Source organism: Buteo buteo, chromosome 13 (assembly GCF_964188355.1).
Source record: "Buteo buteo chromosome 13, bButBut1.hap1.1, whole genome shotgun sequence".
Classification (NCBI taxonomy): domain Eukaryota; kingdom Metazoa; phylum Chordata; class Aves; order Accipitriformes; family Accipitridae; genus Buteo; species Buteo buteo.
In genome coordinates, this window is record NC_134183.1 from 39,390,169 (window position 1) to 39,403,836 (window position 13,668).

The 13,668-nt window shown below is 56.0% G+C and overlaps 4 non-coding genes across 4 annotated transcripts; all 4 read left to right on the forward strand.

Annotated features, from left to right (window-relative positions):
* The first annotated feature begins 1,860 nt into the window (after window positions 1-1,860).
* TRNAS-AGA (transfer RNA serine (anticodon AGA)) lies at window positions 1,861-1,942 on the forward strand. Its single transcript has one exon. It is a non-coding gene; the product is annotated as a tRNA-Ser (tRNA).
* A 6,739-nt stretch (window positions 1,943-8,681) lies between these two features.
* Window positions 8,682-8,753, forward strand: TRNAG-UCC (transfer RNA glycine (anticodon UCC)). Its single transcript has one exon. It is a non-coding gene; the product is annotated as a tRNA-Gly (tRNA).
* A 974-nt stretch (window positions 8,754-9,727) lies between these two features.
* On the forward strand, window positions 9,728-9,810 carry TRNAL-CAG (transfer RNA leucine (anticodon CAG)). The gene has a single exon. It is a non-coding gene; the product is annotated as a tRNA-Leu (tRNA).
* Window positions 9,811-12,711: 2,901 nt separating this feature from the next.
* TRNAQ-CUG (transfer RNA glutamine (anticodon CUG)) lies at window positions 12,712-12,783 on the forward strand. The gene has a single exon. It is a non-coding gene; the product is annotated as a tRNA-Gln (tRNA).
* The last annotated feature ends 885 nt before the right edge of the window (window positions 12,784-13,668 follow it).

The window sequence follows — 13,668 nt, forward strand, 5'->3', positions numbered from 1 at the left end:
ATGAAAACAGCAATAATAAAAGGATTGGAATGTACAAATGATGCACAGTGCAATTGCTCACCACCCGCCGACCGACACCCAGCTAGTCCCTGAGCGGCCATTCCCTGCCCCCACCCCCCAGTTCCTATACTAGATGGGACGTCACATGGTATGGAATACCCCGTTGGCCAGTTTGGGCCAGCTGCCCTGGCAGTGTCCTGGGCCAGCTTCTTGTGCCCCTCCAGCTTTCTCGCTGGCTGGGCTTGAGAAGCTGAAAAATCCTTGGCTTTGGTCTAAACACTACTTAGCAACAACTGAAAACATCAGCGTTATCAACATTCTTTGCATACTGAACTCAGAACATAGCACCGTACCAGCTACTAGGAAGAGAGTTAACTCTATCCCAGCTGAAACCAGGACAGCATTATTGATCTTCATCTGTACCCTGCCATGGCAGCATGCTTTTCTTGCCAGGTGCAACCAGCAGCAGCAGCAGCAGCAGCAGCAGCAGGAGGAGCAGCAGCAGGTGCAGTTCTGTGCCAGGCCAAAAAAAGCCTCCCTCCTGGCTCCTGTACCACCTCACTACAGTGAGGAGCCCAGCCTGGAGCCCTCCCAACAGGCAGAAAGCACTGGCCTCAGTCGGTCTCAAGGCCGCAAGGAGGTAAAGGGACTGGCTTGAAACCCCAGGGGAAAGCTGGGCATTTTCTGAGCAGAAGAGCCTGCCTGCAGAAGATGTAAGGCACCCACCCTGGAGCCAGCCTGAAGAGACGTCTCTCTGCCTTGGCCAGGAATCAAAGCTGGGTCAACGGCTTGGAAAGCAGCTGTGCTCGCTAATATTCCAGCAATGCACCTGTGGGCAGTGCTGCCTCCTGCTCCTCCAGATCAGAGCCTGGCCAGCCTCCTGCTCCTCCACTCCACAGACTGGCTGGCCTCCTCCCTCCAGCCCCCCGCACACACACTTCCTCAAGCCACTCCTCATGCTCAGCCTCTCGACTGCAACCACCTCCCACCCTTGTTCTGCATGCAGTCAGACACTGCCAGGTGCACCCCCTCCACACTGCCTCCTTAACGCCATTTTCCTGCTCCAGAGCCAAGACAGAAGGGGAGCCACTTTCATCTGGTGGTGTAAATTACCGCTTTTGTGGATCGTTTGATATTTTGGTCCTTGCTCAGGAACTGGACAATGCTTGCAGTGGTGGAAAAAAGCTCTGCACATACCTATTCCACCAAATCAAGCTCTCCCCAGTCTCCCTCTAAGTCACCCACACCCCCCGTTTATTCTCCCTTTGCCCGCCCACGCTTTAGCTCAGCCAGTCTCTACCTCGCCTTTTCCATGGATCTCTCCCACTCTCGCAAACCATTGCCCCTAGACGCCAACAACCTGCACGGCGGTCATGGTCTTTGTTGAAGGGCTGATGCCGCCCTACGTCCCCAAGAGGCTGGAAGTGCTGCCGGCAGATCACCACCTGCCCTGCAGCAGTGTCCCCACCGTAGTGCTCACAGCAGGCTTGGAGGCCCCCTCAGATAAATCTGAGAAGCAAAGTGGGGTCTAATATCTCACCTCACACTGGTTGTCTCCACACAGCTGCCTTCTCTTCTTCCCTGGAAGCAGCAGAGACACCAGCTGGAGGGTGAAACCATCCCCCCTCCCGTGGCAGGATATCCCAGGTGCCCGGCTGAGGACAAGGCGCTGGGAGCTTCAGCTGTAGCCCCTGGGGTTACGCCTCTCAAGGCCTCTGCAAGGCTGGCAGCAGGTGCCCGTCATGCTCAGTGCAGGTCCCAACTGCAAATCTTCGAGTGGAGCCTAGCCCTGAAACTCCCAGGGAGCCGGGTGTCATTGCACAGGGCACGTGATCAGCAGGGCAGAGAGGGCTGGAGCAGGTAGTTGTGGCCGAGTGGTGAAGGCGATGGACTAGAAATCCATTGGGGTTTCCCCGCGCAGGTTCGAATCCTGCCAACTACGGGGCGCAGTCCCCTTTTGGGCTCCCTGCAATTGACCACGCTGCAGCCAGCAGTGGGACTCAGCTGCACACTGTGCCTGGTGCCCAGGGAGACAGTGAAAGCCCCTTGCCTACAGCACTTGTCCTCGCTCCCTCCCCCACCCCCCCACCCCCCCCCAAATTCCTGGATGAAAGGGAAATCCTGCTCCCGTTGACAAGGTAGGCATGTTGGGGAAGAGAATGGACCAGTGCCGAGTACCAGCCATGACAAGAGGGCCAACGTTGTTGGCTCTTGAGCAGAACTTAAGAGCCTGATCTCACCTCAGACCTCATGCAGAACAACCCTACCAGCTGTCTGTCCTCCCTAGGCCTGAACCTACAGCAGCTCACCTCCAAAGACAGCCTGCACAGCATGGCCCTCATTGCTAAAGATGAAGGGGAGGCACCTCCTGGATCTGAGGTCTTGCCAGCACTCACAAAGTGCCCCTCACTTTAGGTCTCACAAAGGCAGACTGGTGTGGAGCAGCAGGCAAGGGGTGGGGGTGGGGGGAAGAGAAGGGGCCAGCACCAACTATGAGCTACAGAAGAGGTCCTTCTTTTGACCTCATTGCTAACAATGAATTGAAGACACATCATAGACCTAAGACCTTGCCTGGGGTCCTGGGGATATTCTGCCTGACCCGTCCCCAGTCCTTGCACACATGGCCAACCTTTCTCAGGGGCCTTTCCCAAATTTGGCTTAAGGATGAGGTGATGAGGGGTGGGGCTCTCCTGTCTCCTCCTCTTATGGGAAAGACATGGAAGTGCAGAAGAGGCCATGGTGGTGCCTGTGCCTTCAGGAGACCATGCCCTGCCATCACCGACCCTGATGGGCAGGATAGAAAAGAGCCAGAGGCTTCCCAGAGGGCTTCTTTCAGTCGCATACCCAGCTGCTCCCAACAGAGCAGCAGCGGAGGAGGACCTGTTGGTAGCCTGCCTGGGTGGTTCAGCATCTTAAGGAAAAGGGAAACCCTGAGGGACACGTGCAGTGAGCGACCAGCCAAAGAGAAGGAGAGACAAGCCCATTGCTGGTGCATGGTCCTTTCCCTGCAGCCATGCCACTGAGGGTGGGGGAAGCATTGCAAGGGAAAAAGAAGCTCAGAGAGAGAGTCAGTATGAACGGAGAAGGAAAGGGGCAATGGAGAGGGCACCTGGAGCAGAGCCAGGGACCTCTTGATCTGCAGCGAAATACTTTCCCCCGAGCAATAGCAGATAGGCTGGGGCCATGATCCCCATGCTCACATCAGCACCCACATTCCAGCGCTCTCCATCCTGCTTTTGTCTCCGCTGCATGCTCTGGCCTGTGGATGGGACGGGGCACCAGCAAACACAAGCCCAAAAATGCAGGCCTCAGCACTGCCACCTCATCCCTCACCCTCACCAAGAGGCTTTACCAGCTCAGCCTGCCCAGAGCCTTCCCTGGGACACCTGGCAGCATTTAAGCCTGGCCACCACCCAGTGCGGGTGGGTCAGCCCTGTCCTGTGGTGACTGGGAACCACCTCCACTCCCAGCAGTGCTGGGCAGGACAGGAATGGCACCAGGCACGGAGAGGAGGGGTTTCTCTGGCTCTTCGGCACTCTGCACGGTGGCGGGGGCAGCCCTCGGCTGTCAGGGAGCAGCCAGGGCAGGCCTGTGCCAGGAGGGAGGACAAGCCAGGAGCTGTGGGGGAGCACAGCACAGCACTGGCAGGGCAAGGCCCTCACCGCTGGTGTGAAAGGCAAGGTGCCAACTGCTAGACAACTTGCTTAGAAGAACGAACACTGCCTAGGACTAAGGGCTTTTACCTCAGCATCAACGTCACCTGACGACCCAACCTAGACTGGCTCTCACTGGCTGAGAACACCCCATGCAGATGATAAACCAATGGGAGATTGGGAGATTTGTCTTTCAAAAAAACCCGGGTATACAGCCACGGCCAGAACAGCAATCAACCTAAATCGAGTATAAAGCCCCTCCACCTGCAAGGGACATTGGTTTAGAACAATGAAGATTAACACCCCACTGAGCATCTGTCCACACCACCTGCCCGGGAGAAGCACATACTGATCTTGGGAGCAATAGTAACTGATTAGCCCACCCCTTAACATGAGTAATTTGATTGGTCGACACAACTGTATTGTAAACGTATGCCAACCCTGCTTTCCTCTATCTCGGGGTCCTCCATGCATTAGGTTGGGCCACCACTACCTGCCCAGCCTAAATAGGAGGATTAATTCCCTTGGTAATTCTACGCTTGGTAATGCTAAGCGTCCTTGTCTCCCTCCTCGGCCGGAAAAAGAACGGACGTTGACGCTGGGCACAGTCCCACAGCCCCCTGGGAGCTGGATTCCTGGGCAGGGTGGCAGCCGTCCTGAGCTCGCTGGAGAGCAGCTCCCCTCTGCCCTGCAAAGCAACAAGGCTGCCCCCTCGCTCCGGGGTTTCCTCCAGTGCCTGCAGAGCCAGCTTGGGTGGCCAAGAAGAAAGTCCCCATGCAGGGTTATGGGCAGGAGATGTGGGGAGAAGGGCAAGGCAAGGCCCTTGAGCTGCCACCCCAGGCCCAAAGGAGGTGAACTTTCCAGAGAGCCCATTTCCTGGCCCGCGTGAGGGCACAGGACAGAGGAAGGGAAGGAGGCATGAGGGCTGGCAGTGCCAGGGAGCATCAGGCAGGGCCGTGGGAGGTGCCGGCAGAGGTGCTGGGGGGAGCAGAGTGGCGCAGCGGAAGCGTGCTGGGCCCATAACCCAGAGGTCGATGGATCGAAACCATCCTCTGCTAACTGGCCCTTTTTTTCCCTCCTCCTGACAGCTGCTGCCTCTCCCAGCAACTTTTAACCTGCACTGCTCTAGCTCTCTGGGCACCCATGGCCACGGCCCTCCTGTTCCCTCAGCCCTTCTCTCTGCCACTGCCACCTTCTTTCTCCTTTGCCTTCTTAGGAGCCAGCACTCCCATAGTGCCCCTCGCCAAGGCAGACAGGTGGCTGTGGAGCAGCAGGCAGAGCTCCCCCCACAAGGAAGTGGGTGGCTTGGGGACACAGGCGTTTCTCCCTTCCCATCTGGCAGCTCAATCCCAACTTCCCAGCCGCAAGCAGGGACCTCCAGGAATCTGCAGGTGGGGAGGAGGAGGACAAGGCTGCTGCTACTTTGGCAAACACCAATGCAATCAGCTTGACCATCTGGGGGGGTTCTCCATCCTAGTCTGTTTGCTGCCGTGCTCACTCGCAGCTCCAGCCAGGAGCAGGGCTGAGTAGGTGTCGTGGTTTAACCCCAGCCAGCAACTAAGCACCACGCAGCCGCTCACTCACTCCCCGCCCCACCCAGTGGGATGGGGGAGAAAATTAGGAAAAGAAGTAAAACTCCTGGGTTGAGATAAGAACAGTTTAATAGAACAGAAAAGAAGAAACTAATAATGATAATGATAACACTAATAAAATGACAGCAGTAGTAATAAAAGGATTGAAATGTACAAATGATGCGCAGGGCAATTGCTCACCACCCGCCGACCGACACCCAGCCAGTCCCCAAGCGGTGAATCCCTGCCCCCCCCTTCCCAGTTCCTAAACTAGATGGGACGTCACATGGTATGGAATACACCATTGGCCAGTTTGGGTCAGGTGCCCTGGCTGGGCATGAGAAGCTGAAAAATCCTTGACTATAGTCTAAACACTACTGAGCAACAACTGAAAACATCAGTGTGTTATCAACATTCTTCACATACTGAACACAAAACATAGCACTGCACCAGCTACTAGGAAGACAGTTAACTCTATCCCAGCTGCAACCAGGACAGTAGGTATTCCCCGTGGGCACTGTATTGGCCATACGTGGCTAGGTGTTGGCAGTGGTGGGGAGAGGGGCTGCTGCAGGGTGGCCTCTGTGGGGAAGAGCTAAGGGGCTGCCCTGCACCACACACACAGCTGGTTCCAGGGGCCTCCACCACACTGAGCCATCTGCAAAGCTTGTGGCACCCAGGGCACCCATGCTGGCTAGAGCAGGTGGATACTCCTGAGGGATCTGCAACCTGCGGAGAAGTCACGCCAGTGAAGACTTCCCTGATGGGCCTGAAGCCTGTGGAAGAGCCCACGCTGAAAGAGATTTTCCTGTTCAGAAGCGCAGCATGGGGAGAACCCATGCTGGAGTAGTCTGCAGTGAAGGAGTGCAGCTGAGCCTGGAAAAATTGGGAGGCATGGCGGTGTTTTCTTTGTCTTCTCTTGCTCACTACAAGACAAAACTCACACATAGCCCGAGTCTTTCCCTCTCTTCTGGCTGCTCAGGACTGGAATTCAGTGCTGGACACCCACCCCCTCACTCCCATGTGCACGTCAGCAGGTGCTCTGAACCCTAGACTGTACCACAGGTCTGTGCAGAATCCATGCCTGGAGCCCAGGCCTGGTTTGTCCAGTGTCCTGCTCCAACCCTGGGCAGTCCCTGATGCCAATCCACTCTCCTCACTGGCTAGTGCAGCTTGAGATCTCCTAGCAAATACCCCTCTCACACACACACACACACACACACACACACACACACACAAACACCCCCCCAAGCCCCCCCAAAACCAGAAAAGCACAGTCTGACAGAAATGAGCTAGGAGTAGAACGAAATGAAAACAAGACCAATCGCATTCTTGTTCTTCATGGGTGTGCAAAGGGTTTCCAGGATGAGTTGCTCCTTCCCCTTCCCAGGGATCGAGGTGAGGCGGACCAGCCTGCTATTGCCCCCATTCTCCTTTGTGCCTTTTGGGAAGATAGGAGTGACAATGACTTTCTTCCAGGACTCAGGAACCTCTCCCAGTTGTCGCGACCTTTCAAAGATAATGGAGAGTGGCCTCTTCTATGGGTCTTTCTTCCTGGAAGTGCTTCACGAGCTGGCAGCAGAAAGATAGCACGGGGATCTGCAGGTGAGCTCCCTGCTACCTGAGTACCTGACTGGCCAGAAGCCAGAAGATCGCTTGCATGTCGACTGTGAGGTCGCCTCTGGCTCTGCAGGCAATGGGCCATCCACAGGAATATCGCTTGTGCTAAGTGCTCGTCTTCATTCCAGAGTGGATACCACTGCATGGTATATCTTTTTATATCCACACACTTCTTGGTCCAAAGGAAGCAGACAGTCCCTGAGAGGGAGATCTGAGAACATGTGGGCATGACAGTGTCAAAAATGGCCGTCCGGCAATCACAAAGCGGTAGGAGAGGCCACAGGGAATGACGCTGTCAGAAGATGCCTCTTCCCTTTGTTTAGCGAGTGGGGGCTTCCTTGCCTGACGCGCTTCTGGGTACACAGGTAGGGTTGGCTGGTCCTGGCAGCCAATCACAGGTCTGCCTGAGAGCAGGTGGGTACAACGGGGTCCGGAAATGGCTGTCAGCCAATCACAGAGCAGTAGGAAAACATGGTGGTTATGGTGCTTAATAAGAAAATGGCAGCTGAAAGAAAATGGTGCCCCCCATGTATGTCGGGGAAGGTACGTCCTGGTCACGTGTACTTCATCGTTCATCAGTGCCAGCATGGGCATTCACCAAAGCAATCATCCATCACCAAAACCAGTGGCAGCACAAGGCGGGTTTTAGCCCAGGAACAGGTAATGCGCAGAGTCCTGCAACACAAATTGCTCACTGATTGCTGAGCTTCTGCTACACATGTCTACAAGCTACGGACATATCCAGTGCCTAGGAAGAAACCCAGGCTGGTTGCTGTGCCTTTTTAATTCAACCAAAGGGTACATCATGCAACCACACGTTAGCCCAGGACAGCCTGACTGTGACTCCGACTGGGGCAGACTCTGACCGGGGCAGCCTCCGACCGCGCTACCTCAGCGTTATGCCCTCTGGTATTCCCCATGGGCACTGTATTGGCTAGCCATGGCAAGGTTTTGGTAGTGGAGGGGTCAGGGGGTGCTGCACAATGGCTTCTGTGGGAAGAGATAACGGGCTGCCCTGTGTCAGACACAGCCAGTTCCAGCTCCGCAGTGGACCCACCGCACAAGACAGCTGAGCCGTCGTCAACATTGGTGGCCCCTCTGTGAAAACAAATTCCCGAAAGGGCAGAAAACGCCGGGCGGAGAGAGGTGGGAGGAAAAAAAAGAGTGTGTAAGAGCAGAGACACATCCTGCTTGGACAGGTAAAGGAGTCTGGTGTGAAGCACTGAAGTTGTCCCGGCACAGGGGAGAGGAAAGGCGGTGTTTTCTGTTTGTCTTTGTGTTTCTCACTACTTGCATCTGGTTTAAGTGTCCAAGAATTGATTTTGCCCAAGTCAAGCCTGATTTTCCCACAAGAGTTTTTGCTAAGCCCTGTCCGTGTGTTTATCTTGAGCCATGAGATTTCTCATTGTGTTTTCAGTGCTCTGCATGGCCCTGCGGGTGGGGAAAGTAATGAGCAGCTGGGTGGGCGTTTGTCTGTGCTTAAAGCACCACAGGTACGTGCACGCAAACGCACAGGCACCTGCATAGTACGTGCGCAGCTGGCCCGCATATGAACGCAGATGGGGAGCGTGACCATTACCAGCAGCCAGCAGCTGGAGTTTCCGTAGCCAACAGCTCACAGGCAGAGAAGCACACCCACGTGCCAGCCGGTTGAGGTCGTGTGTATGTGTGCAGGGGGCTGGAAGGAGGAGGCGGGATAGTCTGTGAAGCGGAGGAGCAGGCAAGAGGGCAGTTGGTGACCTGGCAGAGCAGGAGGCAGGCAGGAATGGGACGTGGAGGAGCAGGAGGGAGGCCAGGCTCTGGGCTGGAGGAGCAGGAGGCAGTAGTGTGTGCAGGAGCGTTGGTGGTATAGTGGTGAGCATAGCTGCCTTCCAAGCAGTTGACCCGGGTTCGATTCCTGGCCAACGCAGACCAACTTTTCTTCTGCCTGGCTCCACAGTGCCTTCCCCATTTAGCAACAGCAGGCTGCAGCGGCTGCTTTGCACCATTCTGAGATTCTCAGGCAGTGTTGAAGCACTGCAGCAGGTGCCCGGAGAACCTTGGCATTCTCCATGCCTGGGTGTCACACTCAAGTTTCAGTGGGGCTCAGGCACTGTGCTACCTGCTCTAGCTTTGGGGCTAGCCCTGCTTTAGGCAGGCATTTGGACTAGTGACCCCCTGAGATGCCTTACAGTCTACTACCTCCTTACAGTCTACTACCTCCTTCCATGAAGCAACAAGTCCCCGAGAGATCTGTGCCCTCCTTCCTCTGCACCATGCGCAATAAGTGAGCCTCTTCCCCAGAGGAACGGGAGCTCAGTCGTTGCTCTGCACTTGGCACATCCTCTGTGCTTTCACCATGAGTGTCCAGCCCCTTTCCCACAGACTGGCTCCTTGAGATCGGCACAGCACTGACCCAGAGGTTGGTGTGGCACAGCCCTCCTTGCCCAGCCTTCCCAGCTCCGAGGAGGGAAGAAGGAAGCACCCTTGCTGCCCCAGGCACAGTCCACGAGGCAGGATTGTAGGCCAAACGCTTAGCGTGCCATCTCCTGCGGCCCTGGAGGAATGGAGGAAGTCATGGGAAAGGTAGATGTGTGCCCGGAGCCCCTGGGCATGGTGTTGGCATGTGCAGAGAAGTAATTTGTGATGGTTCCTTTGGTTGCTCCCGTGAAGGAGTGCCTTGGCCTTTGCAAGGAGATGCCCCTGTGCTGGCTACTGTGCAGTCCTGTAGTGCGTGTAGGTGCTGCAGTCGCCTGTCAGCCGCCCTTGGTGGGAGCAAGGCAAGGGTGCTCCCAGGATACAGCTCCCCCTGCAGCAGTGCCAGGAGGAGGCTGGCTGAGGTGGGCTGGCTCCGGCAGCTGCGAGGGGGTAGAGTGGCAGAGGCAACGCTCCCTGAAGCGGTGGGTCAGGATGGCCGAGTGGTCTAAGGCGCTGCATTCAGGTTGCAGTCTCCCTGGGAGACGTGGGTTTGAGTCCCACTCCTGACAGGCTTGTCTTTGTCTTGCTTTCCTTCCCCCCCAAGGCGATGGCCTTGCTCCTCTAGGCATTCTGTGGGTTAGGTCTTGCTGCGTACCCTAACCGCCACCACTGCCGGTGGCTTAGTAGAGAAATGCTGCTAGAGAGTCCCTATGCCGTTCCTTTCCTTTTTCCACTCTCCCCTACAAAACGTGCGTTCTGCATGCCTCTCGCCTAGAATGTGGACCTTTGGGCATTCTGCAAACATTCACCCACAAAATCCTCTCTCCCTGCTTCCGCTTTCCCCTCCAACAACCCTTCTGGTTGGAGGGCATTTCAGGGAGTCAGAGAGTGCATCCTCCTGCTTCAGGCAGGCTCCCACCAGCTGATCAGTGCTTTGTCCTTTCGGGTCATAAAATACCTTGACGACAGACGTTTCACAGCCTCTCTGGACCCCTGTTCCCATGCTTAGGCACCCTCCGGGTGACCATTTGTGTTTGTGTAGCCAGCTCAACTTCTGACCGTGGCGCTCATCCTCCAGCCATCGCAGTAGCCTCCTGGAGTAGGCACCAGGAGGCTCCTATTAGATCCCCGCTAAGCATTTTCGTCTCCCAGCTGAGCAAGCCTTGGGTCCTCAGCCTCTCCTCACAAGCCCAGAGCCCTCTGCCCCTGACTATCCTAGGGATCCTCCGCGGAACTTGCTCCAGTTTATCATCACCTTTCCTTGGTTCCCCAGATAGTCCTTCTTCCCCCGTTTTGGAGATGGGGCAACTTTTCCCTCTCCTTAGTCGTCAGGGAGCTCCTCTGCCCTCTGCTCCCAAAGCTGGAGAGCCCCTGCGATGCGTCCTTCCCTCTTTCAGGCCCAGTGGCACACTCTGTAGGTGGCAATCCAGGATGTGGCATTGACCAGCAGGATTTCAACCCAGAAAGCTTCCCTGAGCTGGCAGTTCCTCACCAGCAAACACGGACAGCACCAGTGGGAAGAGGGACAGGTGGGAGTAAAGGCCCACCAGTAAGAGGCCAACAGGGGCATGGCAGGCTCTCTCCAACACTGCTGACAGGACAGAGGCATCCTCACGCAATCCCACCACAGGTTGCACGAGCACTGGTGGCATTTTTCAGAAGGACCGCAGTCAGGAAGTATGAGCCACCGAAGAGGTCGTCCTGTGCACACAGGAAGAGGAAGAGGGGACATGCACAGGGTGGTATCAGAGCATGCCGGAGCATGTCGGGATTGAGGGAGATGCTGAAGGAGCTGGGATTGTTCATCCTGGAGAATAGACGGTGAGGGGGCTTCTGCTATATTAAGGTAGCTCACTGGCTTGCCAAGGCCTGCCCTGGGCCAGAAATTTCTTGGGAGTGCAGGACACAGGAGTGGCTTGGCCTCCTGCGTGAGCCAGCCTGGCCTGAGCTGCAGCTCCCAGGAGCTGGGGAGCTCTGGGAGATCTCTGGCTGCCCATTGAAGCCTGTAAGGGGGGCAGAAAGTGTCCTCCCCGCAGTGTCCCGCAGGGAGGAGCAGCATCGGAGGCTACAGTGGACGGAACATTTGCCGTGACCTTGGGGAAGCAAACAGTCTGGGGACCATGGCAGCCCCAGCAGGCAGTGCTGCCAGGAAGGAAACCAAGGACAAAATGCCCCGAGCAAGGAAGCTGCCTTGTGGGCACTGGCCCACACAACCCACTGGCCCAGAACCCTTTCTCCCCGAGTGCTGGGTGAGACTAGCAGAGCCCCAGGAAGACCCTCCATTGCTTGGAGAAACGCTGTCTCAGCCCCAGAAGGGACATCCTTCCTCCTGCAGCGGCACAGCATCCGCATGGGAAAGGGCCGTCCCTTTCCCCGTGCTCCAGCCCCTGGAGTGGGGGGTCCCTCCACCTCTTTGCAAGACCTTCAGAGACTGGGCCCTGCTCTTGCTGCTCCCAGGCACTCCTCCCACCCTGCTCGGTCCTGCAGGTCCCAGGGATGGATGAGGAAAGCCCTCAGCAATGCTGCTTCTCCGCGACATGCGTTCAGATTTGTGACTCTCTGGAATTTTAACCCTTCTCCAGCGACTAGGTGTTTCTCACACCCTCTCTGAATGTAACTCGCCATTTGAAATCTTAGGCTTGGGCACGGCAGCCTGGTCTGTCCTGTGGGTTCAGAAGTACCAGCTGCAAGCCCAGTGCTTTGGGCAGTCCAAAGGTACCAGGCAGTTGCGTCCTCAGTGTCCTGGGCTAAGTCTGAGATCTAGTAGAGTGTCCCCGCATGTGTTTCCTCCTGTCTGACTGCTGGGAGGAAGGGCCCTGCTCTCAACACACAGACTCAAACCCTGGCGCAAGGAGGATAGCTTCAGTGCAGCTTCTCCCCACTGTGTGCATGGACCCTTGGCCAGGTGGACCCAGGGCATGTGGGAGAGCTGCCTTGAGCTAATAGTAGAATTCACCTAAGTCTGGACCGGTCTGGAGCAGCCTCAGGAGAGAAAAACCTCATTCTCACTGAGGGAAAGGGCTGCTTTGGGGCAGAAGGGGACAGCGTGTCCTGCAGAAGAGGACCAGGGTCTGAAGTCAGCCAGGACTGTGCCAGCAGAGGAAGGCAGTCCAGCTTGTGCAACCCATAACAAGCTGCCTTGGGTCCTCCTGCTAGCTCTTCTCTCTGATGAACCTCATCCCCTGCCCTCTGTCTTGGTCGCCTCCTTTGGCAAGGTCAGGAGCTTGGCTAGGACCGCAACCAAGAGTAAGGATATGTGGTTAACGGCTGCTTAGCATGAGGTACAAGGTGAGAACAGGACAGGCAATAACTTACAGAGGCAGACTGGGAGGCTGTCCAACATGGGGGTGAAGGGAGGCAGCAGCAGAGACCGCAAGGGGAGACTGGGAGATGGAGAGACTGCCAGGCTCAGCCAGGAGCATGTGGCTCGGCAAGGGTGGCCACAGGGGAAGGACCACACCTGTCCAGGAGGTCCCATGGTGTAATGGTGAGCACTCTGGACTCTGAATCCAGCGATCTGAGTTCAAATCTCAGTGGGACCTTGAGCTTTTGGCTCCCTCAGGGCTTTCCTCAGCATGCTTACACATTTAGCTCTCTTCAACTACCTGAAGGGGGGTTGTAGTGAGGTGGGTGCTGCTCTCTTCTGTCAGGTGGCTGGAGATAGGACGAGAGGAAAGGGCCTCAAGTTTTGAGGCAAGGGAGATTTAGGTTAGATATTAGGAAAAAAATCATTACTAAGAGGGTTGTCACACATTGGAATAGGCTGGTCAAGGAAGTGGTTGAGTCACCATCCCTGAAGGTATTCAAAAAGCGAGCGGACGGGGTACTCCATAACATGATTTAGTGGGCATGAGTGATGGTTGGACTCGATGATCTTGAAGGTCTCTTCAAACATAAATGATTCTATGATTAGCAGCCTTGCCTTGCTGTCAGGGCAATGGTTTAATGCACTCTCGTCTTCCTTCCTTTCCTGTGCTCCCAGCCCTGGGACTGACACCAGTGCCCCTTCTGCTGCCCTGTGCCCACCAAACCTCTGCAGCTTTCCTGAGCGCTGGACCTCACCCCCTCTCTGCTCCCTTGGTCTTGAGGGCTGCTCCTGGATGAGGGCATCCAGCAGGGGCTCAGAGAATCACACAACACCTGAGGTGGAGAGCATGCACTCCAAGCCTGGCTCAAAGCAGCCTCAAGTGGAGGAGGCTATTCAGGGCCTTGTCTGCTTGGATGTGGGACACCTCCAAAGATGGAGATGCTACAACACTCCCTGGGCAACCGTTTCCCGTCTTTCATTACCACTGTGTGTGGCAGTACTTGTATTCCCACCCCTGTCCATTGCTTCTGGTGCCATCCATTTCTCTGAGGCTTTTCTGTCTTTCTCTTGCCTGCTTGTTTATTTGTGGTGCTCTGGTATCAGTTCAGGGAGCTCCACC